The sequence below is a fragment of the Polyodon spathula genome, chromosome 11 (assembly GCF_017654505.1).
Source record: "Polyodon spathula isolate WHYD16114869_AA chromosome 11, ASM1765450v1, whole genome shotgun sequence".
NCBI classification, from domain to species: Eukaryota; Metazoa; Chordata; class Actinopteri; order Acipenseriformes; family Polyodontidae; genus Polyodon; species Polyodon spathula.
Genome location: NC_054544.1, coordinates 35907482 through 35920621, shown reverse-complemented (window position 1 = coordinate 35920621; position 13140 = coordinate 35907482). Strand labels below are relative to the sequence as shown.

Genomic DNA, 13140 nt, shown 5'->3' with positions numbered 1-13140 from the left:
AAAACATAACGCTTTGCATTTAGGCCAAAAAGTTCAATTTTAGTTTCGTCAGACCACAAAACATTTTGCCACATGGCTACAGAATCTCTTGAATGTTTTTTTGCATCTTCAAGGTGGGCTTTCTTGAGTAATGGCTTCCTTCTTGCCACCCTACCATACAGGCCAGATTTGTGGAGCGCTTGCGATATTGTTGTCACTTGCACACTTTGACCAGTCTTGGCCATAAAAGCGTGTAGCTCTTGTAAAGTTGCCATTGGCCTCTTGGTAGCCTCTCTGATCAGTCTCCTTCTTGCTCAGTCATCCAGTTTGGAAGGATGGCCTGATCTAGGCAGGGTCTTGGTGGTACCATACTCCTTCCACTTCTTAATAATTGTCTTGACATTCTCCAAGGGATATTCAAGTACATGAGTACATGCATCCATCATGTCGCGTGTCAACATTGCAGGCTGGTAGTGGTGGTATGGGGTGTGTTTTCATGGCACACATTGGGCTCCTTCATAAAAGTGGAGCAACATTTGAATGCCACAGGATATCTGAAAATCATTGCCAATCAGGTGCATCCCTTCATGGCAACAGTGTATCCATCTGCTAATGGATTTTTTCAGCAGGATAATGCCCCGTGCCACAAGGCTAGGATTGTCCAGGAATGGTTCCACGAACATGACAGTGAATTTAGCTTACTGCAGAGGCCTGCCCAGTCACCAGATCTCTATCCAGTTGAGCATCTGTGGGATGAGATGGAACGAGCTATTCGGAGTAGAGATCCACTACCAGCCAACTTGATACAACTGTGGAAAGCACTGGAGTCAACATGGTCCAGCATCCCTGTAGAACTTTTTCGACACCTTGTAGAGTCCATGCCCCAATGAATTGAGGCTGTTCTGAGGGTAAAAGGGGGTGCAACTCAATATTAGGAAGGTGTTTCTAATGTTTTATACACTCAGTGTATATATATATATATATATATATATATATATATATATATATATATATATATATATATATATATATATATAGTATATATATCAGATCCCTCATCTATTACTCACAGACTAGCATAGCGTAACTACCTGCTTTGAAGGAGCAACAGTTTCCCAGTGTTTTCTGCACTAAGCTCTATACCTTTTAGGCACTTCCAAGTCCAAAGGCCTATTATTTTGTGAGTGTTTGAAAGCCTGTTGTGTACATACACTAAGATATTTCACAACAGTGAGTAATTTCATAACAACCATCTTCACTCCCTTCTGGCTTACTCCCACTCCAAACTCCAATGATTTTCTACCCGCTGGCTAATAACAGCTTTGTCCTTCTACAAGCTCTCAACACGTGAATGTATTCTTACTGACGCAGTGACATTTGGCTGATTTATCAAGAGTGAGGGTGGTATACAATTACAGGAGTGATGACCAAGACTTTTCAAATGCATTCAAATTACTTTTAAACACTAGGACAGATATCGGTGCTCTTCCCTTTCTCATGATTGATATTTGGTTCTTTGCTGGTTTTGAAACTTTAATTTGGGCATAGCAGATATTTTGAGTATTAAACTGTTGCTGTAGCCGGTTTCATCTGCAATCTAAAATCTACAATCTAATACACAAAACTTTACTATCAGACTACAGCCAGCAGCCCAAGTTTTATAACCTGCCACTCACGTCAGTTGAATTGTATGCTCATTAGGTAACGTCCTCCATCAGTGCAAGCTGGAGGCATTGAGTTCTGCCAGCCTGCAATTCTAACTGAGCTGATAGAGTCCCAGTTGAAATTGGATTGATCTCAGTCTGCTGGTGATGGAAACAAACAGGGCTGACTTCAATTGGCTTTCAAGTTAGTACCCATGGCAAAAGTTCACTGGGGAACAGTGAATTAAACTATTAAGCAGTCTCCCAAAGCCATGTTGAAGAAAATAAAACCAAAGCAATGCATTTAAATTAGTTGAAAAGAACTGAATATCTTTTAAAACATTCTCAAAGTTGAGTGCTGGGTGTTACAGTTATAAAACTTCTTTATAATGCATTTTGAAAACATACTGTAGTTATAAAACTTGCATGCATGAGGAACTTGAATAGCATCCAAGACCAATACAAATATATAGTCTTGTAGAACTGGACACTCTATTATCAAAGCCTGTAGAAATTAAACATTTAGATGGGTAAGGTATCTAAAATATCCAGATACATTTTATAACCAAAACTTAATGGAAAAAGCATGGACAATGCAGCTGAATTGTGTGTTATTTTCTTCAGTACTGAGTGTAAGCTTAATATGTTAGACCTTTAAATAACTGTGCTTATTTATGAATCAGGCATGTTTTGTTATACTTCAAGGCTCAGTGATTCAATGATTATATGTTAGGTTTTTGCATGGCATTGTTTAATTAGAAAAAAGTTGCAGAAAACCCTGTCATTAAAATTGTCACATACCTTCATACTTAAAGACTTAGCTGTTAAATTATGCCCAACATTAATCAAGATTACATTTAAACAAATATGTGTCAATGCACTGCTGACTCAAGAATGTGGAAAACAAACAACCACTCTTGCGTGAATGTGTGAGTTTTTTTTTTTTTTTTTTTTTTATCCAACTGTTTTTAAGGAGCAAAAAAAAAGATATATATTTAAACCTTGTTAGAATATATGTGTAGTTTTGTAATACACATGTTTTAAAACACAAATGATATAAAGAAACATATTTACAATAAAATTTGTTTGGAGATTTGCTTTTTTCAACAACAAAAACCAAAAAAATGATACTTCAGCAGCACATTTGTTGTGAGCGTATGTGGATATAGCCTAAACTGATTCTGAAAAGACTAGTATACCAGAGCTGCCTGAATTAAAGTATCTAGCGTCAATGTTTTGTTTAGTTCTTTCTCTCAAATGGCTGCAGCTGCTGCTGAGAGGGTCCATTTGCAAGTGAATGGAAATTTCATTTATATGACTCATTCCAACCCTACTGGATGGTTCACATGCCTGCCGGAAGAGGAAGGCCCTCATTGTGCTCAGATGTTTTCCTGAATGCCTTTATGAACAAGCAGCAAAGGAAATATTATAGTTTGGCAGTAGGCCATAGGCCTGGGACTGGAGAGCTTGGTAAAATGCAATAAATTAGGCCATGCTTTTTTTTGTTTTATTTTAGTTTTTTCAGTTTGTAAAGAAACACACACACACTCGCACACACACACACACAAACCTGTTATGCAACTGTAATAAAACTGGTGATACACTAAGTACAAGGTCCCTACAGTTTATTATTTTTATGCCATATGCTAAAATTATCCCATGCAGCACAATAGCAACTCAATACTGGTTCCGTCTTTTTTCGTGCCAGATCTGTACCATTTTCACACTTGGTTTTAATTTGGTCACCAGCAGATAGTTGAGATATTGAAAGAAGGGCCTCATTAGTGTGTGTGAAAACAATATGGCACTGCAAAGCCGAATCTGCTATGCTTGCACTTTTTCCTTTCTTCTGATATAAACATCCAGGGCATGTTTTTGCACACAGATCAAATAGCAACTTCCACAGGTGCAGAATTCTAGAACTTGCACAGACCAACATTAGCGTGTTGTAAATTCTTTTCACTAACACCTTGGGCAGCTGCATGAACTCCTTCTAACCTGTTTCAAACTGGACTGACTGCTTCAGTACTCTCAAGTCAGTGATCTGTTAATAGAGCAATGACCCCCAACATGTATGAGTGAACCACTCTGAGCATTTTCAGTTTCAATGGAAACAGCGTCATCATCATCGGGGTTAGCTTTTAGTTAGCTTTTTGTTCAAGGGTAGCAACAATGTAATAATTGTGACATATCACATTGTGGGTTCCTAAGGATATTCAGAATACATCAACACATATGTGTGGAATTTATAATCACTATATAATTAATACAATATATTCAGAAATCACTAAATGCTAGAATAATAACTTACATCTAAATTGCAGTGTAATTTTACATATCAATGGTATCACAATGGTATGTTCCATTGCATCCCTATCAGAGTGCACCTGGGGAATATGTGTTACACATCCATTGTGTTTCTAGTTCTGTTAATGCTGTGATCTGCAAATGGTTCTGTTAGGTTTTGTGATCATATACTTGTATTATAATGTGATCCCAACACCAGGGAACAAGTGGGTAATTGACAGTAAAACTATTAATTTCTTCACATGTAAAAGTCACAATAGGAAGTACAATCGTCTCGTCTGACCCTGTAACCCAGCTCTTATGTTGCTCTAGATTTGATTTGATGTGGAAATCAGAGCCAAGGTCGTAGCCGACAGTTTCATTTCACAACACCTGCTTTCAATTACACTTTAAAATCTCTGTTTTTGTGTGGCTGGTTCTGTCGCACTGACAAACAACAACAACAAAGTATAAAATACTATATATATATATATATATATATATATATATATATATATATATATATATATATATATATATATATATATATACACACACACACTCAGTGTACAAAACATCAGGAACACCTGCTCTTTCCATGAAATAGACTGACGAGGTGAATCCAGGTGCTAGCTATGATCCCTTATTGATGTAACCTGTTAAATCCACTTCAATCAGTGTAGATGAAGGGGAGACAGGTTAAAGAAGGATTTTTAAGCCTTGACACAATTGAGACATGGATTGTGTATGTGTGCCATTCAGAGAGTAAATTGGCAAGACAAAAGATTTAAGTGCTTTTGAACGGAGTATGGCAGTAGGTGCCAGGCACGCCGGTTTGAATGTGTCAAGAACTGCAAAGCTGCTGGGTTTTTCACGCTCAGCAGTTTCCCGTGTGTATGAAGGATGGTCCGCAACCCAAAGGACATCCATCCAACGGCAGGCCAGTGGTTGAAAACAGCTCATTGATTAAAGAGGCCAAAGGAGGCTGACACGAATTGTGCAGAGCAACAGACGGGGTACAGTTAGTCAACTGACAGTCCAGTACAGCATTGGTGCAGAAAAACCCATAAAAGAATGCACAACTCGACATACCTTGACACGAATGGGGCATGGCAGTCGATATCCTAACAGAGTTCCACTTCTTTCAGCAAAACACAAGAAACTGCGTTTGCAGTGGGCTAAGGAATGAAAAGACTGGACACTGGAGGATTGGTAAAAACATTGCCTGGTCTGATGAATCCCGCTTCCTGCTGTTTAACGCAGATGGGAGGACTAGGGTATGGAGAAAACCACATGAGTACATGCATCCATCATGCCACGTGCCAACATTGTAGGCTGGTGGTGGTGGTGTGGGATGTGTTTTCATGGCACACATTGGGCCCCTTGATAAAAGTGGAGCAATGTTTGAATGCCACAGGATATCTGAACAACATTGCCAATCAGGTGCATCCCTTCATGGCAGCAGTGTATTCAACTGCTAATGGATTTTTTCAGCAGGATAATGCTGAAAACTTGACACAAATGTGGGAAGCATTGGAGTCAACAGGGGCCAGCATCCCTGTGGAACACTTTCAACACCTTCTAGAGTCTATGCCCTGACGAATTGAGGCTGTTCTGAGGGCAAAAGGGGGTGCAACTCAATATTAGGAAGGTATTATATTATTGTGTGTGTGTGTGTGTGTGTGTGTGTGTGTGTGTGTGTCTATATATAAGTACATTTATAAATATGATCACAATGTTACTGTCCAATAAGTTTTTAAAATAAATGCTAAATGAACTAATTCTCTATGTGTCTGAGAAATTGTTGATTCATATTATGACTGTTGAACTGCGATAGTTCATTTGACTTTCAATCTCATTATCATAAATGTATGTTTCACATATTTTTGTTTGCTTTTTGCATGTAAGTCTGTATAAATTAATGTCTGCGCTGTAGTTACTGTAAGTTATGGGAATCATTTTTAGAATTTCATTATAGTTTGAATGCATGGAGTAAATGTGATTACACAGGTTTTTAATCAAAACAAGGGTTTAGTTTAGTTCAGGAATTTAAAAAAAATAGCACACATGATTCTTTTCTTTGGGATTAATAAAGCTAAATAAAGAATAGGATTTGTTTGGAAAAAGCACAGTAACATTCCTAGCATGTTACTACAAATGCCGTACACAGATTTATATTATAAAGATTCCTTTTTAACTAAGTTGTGGAAAATAATTGAATAAGCTGTTTTAACAGCTACTGATGGACAACAAACCTTGAAAATGAGCAACTAAAAAGACTTGCAGGCCAAAATATAAATCAAATTTACAAATCTTTTGGAATTTGACAAACAAATACCCTAAGCTATTGTTGTTTTGTCCTTGAAAGAGTCTATATATTCAAGCACTGTTTAAAAAACATTCCAGAATCTGATTGGCTAAACGCATTCTATCTATCTATCTATCTATCTATCTATCTATCTATCTATCTATCTATGTATGTGTGGTTTATTGCTCCATATATAGATTGTGTACTGAGTCAGTATAATATAGTAGGATATACTATTGGAATTTTTTTGCCTGTCAATTCCACATTTCCGTATAATGAGCTATTCCTTATTTCTTAGTCGGACTCCTTTAGTTTTAACCAGAATTATGTTTGTTTGATTTACAATGTGCTACAATCTATAATACTTTTTGATATATTCACGCCTGTGTAGCTTCCGTAACCCACTCTTCCAACCAGTAGTGTTTTTTGAGCATGTGCGTAAGGCAGAAACAGCGCATATAGCAGAGGTCTACTTATACTGATCACAGAGTGGATCCAGCATCAGAGTGCATATAGCAGGGATCTACTTACACCGATCACAGGGTGGATCCAGCATCAGAGTGCACATAGCAGGGGTCTACTTACACCGATCACAGGGTGGATCCAGCATCAGAGTGCACATAGCAGGGGTCTACTTACACCGATCACAGAGTGGATCCAGCATCAGAGTGCACATAGCAGGGGTCTACTTACACCGATCACAGGGTGGATCCAGCATCAGAGTGCACATAGCAGGGGTCTACTTACACCGATCACAAAGTGGATCCAGCATCAGAGTGCACATAGCAGGGGTCTACTTACACCGATCACAGAGTGGATCCAACATCAGAGTGCACATAGCAGGGGTCTACTTACACCGATCACAAGCCCTCAACAATTATCCATGTTCGATAAACACTCCCTCACGCAATAAGTATAAAAAAAATACCAGATCACTCTACTGTGGACAATTACGTTTTTTTTTGGCTCATATTTACCATTGTATATTGTCTTATATTTCACACTTCCCTACACTGTCCTCTGTAATATGCAACAACAATACAAATTTAATGGGTGACCCTTTAGAGAACAGCTCTTTCAACCTGGAATCTATGGGAGTCACAGCAACATAGATCCTTGCCTGAAAGAAATTGTTGACTAAAAAGATAACATATAATTACAAGATATATCATTACATTGAATACCTTACTGAGGTATTTCTAAGTTGGTTGATTCATTTCTGGTTTTCGTTCTCATGAAATGTATTGGATTGGCATAAACGGGGACCAACAGCTCCCAGTAGTGCTGAATTGTGGGCTAAGTTGATACCAAAAAGGATAAAAGACAATCTGCACAATTGTTTTGTGGCATTCCCATTTTAGTATGGTGTTTGACAGTAATTCATTAACTAATCATTAGTCAATTGCTGACTGTGAAGCTTAATGCATGCTGGGGTAGTAGATTTGCATGCTTTACCATGGTAACTTCACATAGTGTACCATTACCCCTGTGCTTTGCATTGCTGTCAGTAAAATATCTCTTTTAATCGACACCAGAAAGATATTTCAAAACATTTCGCTAAATCTTTCTGAATGGGTTGCATTGATTCAGACGTGTTACTGTATATACTGAGTTGTGCTGACAAAATGTTATATGTCAACCAGCTATGAGATACATAATATCACAAAATTATCTATAACTTTGTAAAAGACAAAAAACTGCCAAGGTTCACTAAATTAATAATATGTGAGCAGAACTAACATATGTGTGAGATAAGAATGGTTGGAGCGCATTTATAGGATTCAGTTTAAGGCTTGGTGACTTTCTTAAGTGTCTAATATTTTACCCACGTGGATTGTGTTTGATTTTTTATTTATTTTTTTCATGCCTGGGAAAATCATTTTGCTTGTGGTGCTTCGTCTATTTGATACCAGAGGTTTACACTGAAAGCAAAGAGTTTCATGGAAAGAGCAATCAGAATAAGGCTGTTTCTACTCTATAAAATAGATCATATCTTAATTGAAAATACAGGAATATAAATTAGGTTACTAATTATATGTTTAATTCTCAGAGAACTTAAATAAAGTTAGACACTGTAAACAGACAGAAATGTTAATTTCTTCTGAATGCATTTGAGGTGTTTGGTGTTTGTTTTATGTCAATCCATTTGTGAACTGCATATCCATTAAAGCAGATGGAAAGATTGTCTGTGTGCTTCTCTCTTTATTAAGTAAATCAGACACCTTAAATGAAATGAAAATAATCAAAACAGAAAAGGTTTCTATGTGAACTGTAGTATCCTGTACTATTTATCATACTATAGAGGAAGGAGAGAAAACTTTGCAAACTGTGAGTGATGGTGAGGCAGTGATGCAAGTATTCCCTTTCACAACTACGCAAGGTTGTGACTTACCCAAGGGGTTGGGTTTCAGGGCAGTTTCCAAAACAAGATCCTGTAATTTAAGTTTATTCTGTAATGAAGCACAAGTGCACAAGACCAACACATGCCCACCAGGGGAATATACTACAGTAACTATATGAGGAATATGGAGATTAGACTTGAGATTCTCAGGCAACACACAAGAAAGCAAGACATGGCAACTGAGGCAGTAAAATTCCCCTGTGCAAAATCCCTTATCATGCGAAAAAACAATATATTTTGCATATGTTATATATATATATATATATATATATATATATATATATATATATATATATATATATATATATATATATATATTCTCCTTTTGCAGTGTTTGTCTTTCAATCAAGCAGATGATTACTATATGCAGTCTTTCCTAAGGAGAAACTTCAGCCTGCCTACTATGGAATAATTATTGTGTATATCGACACACTTATGTTTATTTGTTGTAATACCAAAATAAACAACACTTATCACAACAGGTTTGAGGTAGTAACTTACACTACAAACAACAATATGTCCAAACTCCATCAAATGTGATGTATTGTTGTATGGGAAAGATCTGTTTGTGTGATAATGTTCAAAGATTCATAACAATAAAGAGTCTTCATACTGTACATCTACAGATAACAAAGCAATGAAACATACATTGAACACTTAAGCTGAAGTGTTAACCTTTATGACTAGTTGTATCTTTACAACTTGTGATGCAGGATCATGGTTTATACAAGTATATTTTTACTGTAGATAACAAACACAGGCATGAACTTCCTGACCTAACAAAAAGAACATTTAGTCCAAAAGCTGGAGAAAACTAAATTGTCTCTAAACTGATTCCACCTAAATGAAATTAATTAAGTTCAATGAGCCACAAACAATTACTGTGCTGCACTTTTCTTCAGAAAATGGAAAAATCTACATTTTAACTGGCAGTAATTTAGCTGTTAAACATTTCAGTATTCCTCGAAACAAGCTTATTACAAAATAAAAAATAACTGACCTTAAATGTAGCAAATTTTGCTCCCTGCTTTAAACTGCATCTTTAGCCGTGTTTGTTTGTATAGAATCTGTATACACTGCTATATTGTTTCATATTCCATTGATATGTTCCTTTCAACTATTAATGATTCATTTACATCAACGAGTATTTAAGAGTAACAATTGTATCAATCATACTGTAGCTCCAAACACTACCATGGTCATTATATTAATCTGGATTAAATGGTTTCATCATAATTTAGTTATGCAGCATATATCTGCAAAACAGTTGTATATAAAGTACTGTATGTCTTCCAGTAAACAATGGGTATTGGAAAACATGGGTAAATATGAGTAGAAAGTTAATAAAAAAATAAATAATTAAATGGATAGCAATAATAAATATTTAACTGTTGAATAGCAAGGACTTTTGTTTCCCGAAAAAAAAAAAAAAAAAAAAAAATCTTTTAAAAAGATCATGATTTCTGTTACCTCTAAGGAACTGTTTTGAAGAAACTACTAAAATTGTGCAGTTGTTTGTAAGAGAAAGGGTACCCATAGGTGAAAGTTTGTGAATTTTCATGCTTTTTTTCTTAGATTAAACTACTTCTGTTAATACAAACTATTTTGAGTATTGGTAATAATAATAATGTCGCCACCCTCACCAGGAGAAGCAGAATGATAATGGATGGATGGATGGATGGATAATAATAATAATAATAAATAATAATAATAATAATATAATAATAATAATAATAATAATAATAATAATAATAATAATAATGACAGCCAACTTGAAGATCAGAGAAACCAAAAACCTGGTTACATTATTATTACCTTCTCTGCAGAAACAAGTATAGGAGATGAAAAGCAGTGCTGCTGGCATCTTTATAATACGTTGTTGGATATTGCTGCAATGCTAATGTGGGTAACCATGAGATATTACTGTATAATGCTAATTGGACATAACGGTAAGACAATCAACCCTTCTCAGACAAATCTAGGAGGAAGCATCAACTAATCATGCTGGATTTTCTCAGAAACTAAGGGATGATACTTTCTGAGACAGCAGTGTTACAATGCTGATTATTATTCAGTATGCCAAAGATTTATGGATAATTGAATGTTCATTTATTTGGACTCTTTGCTGTAAATCTTTTTAAAACCTGTGGGACTGTAGTGATACTTTTGACTAAAAGGGACATGATGTCAATAAATATTGCAGTGCCTGAAGACCACACCTGCACATTATATTACAATAAAATACAAAAAGAACAACTCAATGCAACTTTATTTATTTTATTTTATGTTTGAAATGTATCAAGATAGGATGCAACATTTTAAGTACGAAAGGTTTTTAAAAGAGGAAAGAAAAAAAAACATTTGTGTGAGAACTGTGTTGCCAAGAATCAAAATGAATGCATAGCTGAAATAATTAATGCTGGTGTGTAACCTGTGGCATTGATTGTGTCATTTAGATGAGTCCCTATTGAAATCAATTTAATGTTGTATTACTTTATTTGAAATCTACAGTCACGTGCATATTTGAGCATCCTTGCTTAAGTCTGCAGTTGATTTGTTTTAATAAGAGGAACAATATATTCATTAGGTTTCTAAAAAATGAAACATGCATATGCAGATTAGCTTGCAACATATATTATTTAAATGATTTTCCTAAAAAGTGACTTTATAAAAACAATTTAAGAAAACTTTACACCTGTTAGTTTTGCAAACCCTGGAACACATGCAATACATAGTACAGTACAGTACAGGGAAAGCTAATAAATGCAAAGATCAGTTCAGCAGGTTGTTGGCACAGTTGCACACAAACCCACCAGCATATGATCTGCAGAGTAGCTGTGTGGGCACATTTCCAAAGAATCTGGGGACTGACCTACCTCATTTTCTTGTCGCACAGCTGGCTAGCCTTATCCCCTCATTTGGAACAGCAGACATTCAAGAAATGCACACTCTACCGAAACATTTGACATTTCAGCTGTTATGAGAGCCAGGTGAATGTCACAAACTGGAAGAGCGTGGATTTATTTGCCATTCTACTGCTCCAGTGCCAGTACAGAACAGGACGAACCCAACCAACCAGAAGCAAGACCAAGTTATTCTCCCCAAACCGTCATAAAGCACACTCTCTCAGTGTTACGGAGAAATGCTACATCAAACGCGCACGTTAAAATCTAAAATCCAGCACAGTTAATACATGCAGCAACCTGCGTCTGTTCTGCATGTAACTTTTTATTTTAACACACAGCTGTTATTGCTGAGCCCTGCTTGTGAGACAAGGTTATAAATGTTAAAACTTGGAACTGTCAAGGTCATCAGTTCAACATGTTAGTGCTCAATGTCAGGTGGTCCAAGAGCCTCAATAACAGCCTCTTCTACTACGGTCTACTCGACTGATGCTGTTTTCTATGCTGCTATCCAATAGCATTAAAAGAGGAAGGCAGTGGAATATCACTGTGGCTTCAAAACCTTGGGATTTAGAACGTAGTACACATAGTCTGTGTTTTTTGAAAAATGTCACTTACCTGAAGCATCTACTGTATATTATCTCCAAACACTTGTTAATGTCTTAATTTTTCACCAGTCAAGTCACAGGTATGTAGGGATACCATCAAATATTTCACTAAAAGAATACCTTAACATGTTTCAGTTAAACTCAGTAGTCTTAACGCACATGTGTAAAAGAACAGCTATTAAAGTATAGTTACAGTATAGAGAAGCTTGTCATAGCTTTACTTGTTGCTATTTTGGCAGAGAGCTAAAGAATATTTAGCATGCATACAACTTATTATGGTACGTAGCACATTCGGAGATATGAACAATGATCCTGTATTTAGCTTTCTGGAACACAAACCTTTAAGGGTAGTAGACTTTTTAAAAGGTCATATTCACATAGGTGCATACATTTGTGTGGCTGCTAGTGTCCTATTTCCAGAATCAACTTAAAGAGAAGTACCAGCAGCTTTTATTGGTAGACAAGTATGAAAACATAAGCTGTTGACAATGTCCCGGCTTCCAGCAAATTCTGCAGCGAGGCATTATATTTTTACAAGGCCTTTTTTGTTAGAAATAACAAACTGAAACAACTGTACAAGAAAAAGATAAACATTTTCTACTTTATTACTTACAGAAAGATTTCCAGAATTTACAAACTCCACAATGTTTATTCCAGGGCGAGTCCTGTCTTGCAGAGATGATATATATTTTTTTCTTGTATACAGTGGAAGACATGGTTAAAACATGTTAGTATTTCTTCTATTTTGCTTCTCTTGGGCAATGCGTGGACTCATATTGCTGACACTTGTAAGTACCGTGTACAGTAAACTCAGCTTCAGTTTATTTAATGCAGCCTATCATCTTACAAGAAATACAAGAGTACAAAATTATTTTGGAAAGAACACATTAGGATTATGTTACAAGTGACCCTATCAGTAAATGGGAGTATATAAACCGGCCACATGGACCTATCATTTAGATTATACCATACAATTTTAAACCAAGAAAAGTACCGTAATCTATCCTTATCA

The 13140-nt window shown here is 36.1% G+C and overlaps 1 protein-coding gene across 2 annotated transcripts in view; it reads left to right on the top strand.

The window, feature by feature from the left end:
• Positions 1-13140, top strand: part of LOC121322872 (rhomboid-related protein 4-like) — an 86924-nt gene that overhangs the window by 16895 nt on the left and 56889 nt on the right. The window lies entirely within an intron of this gene.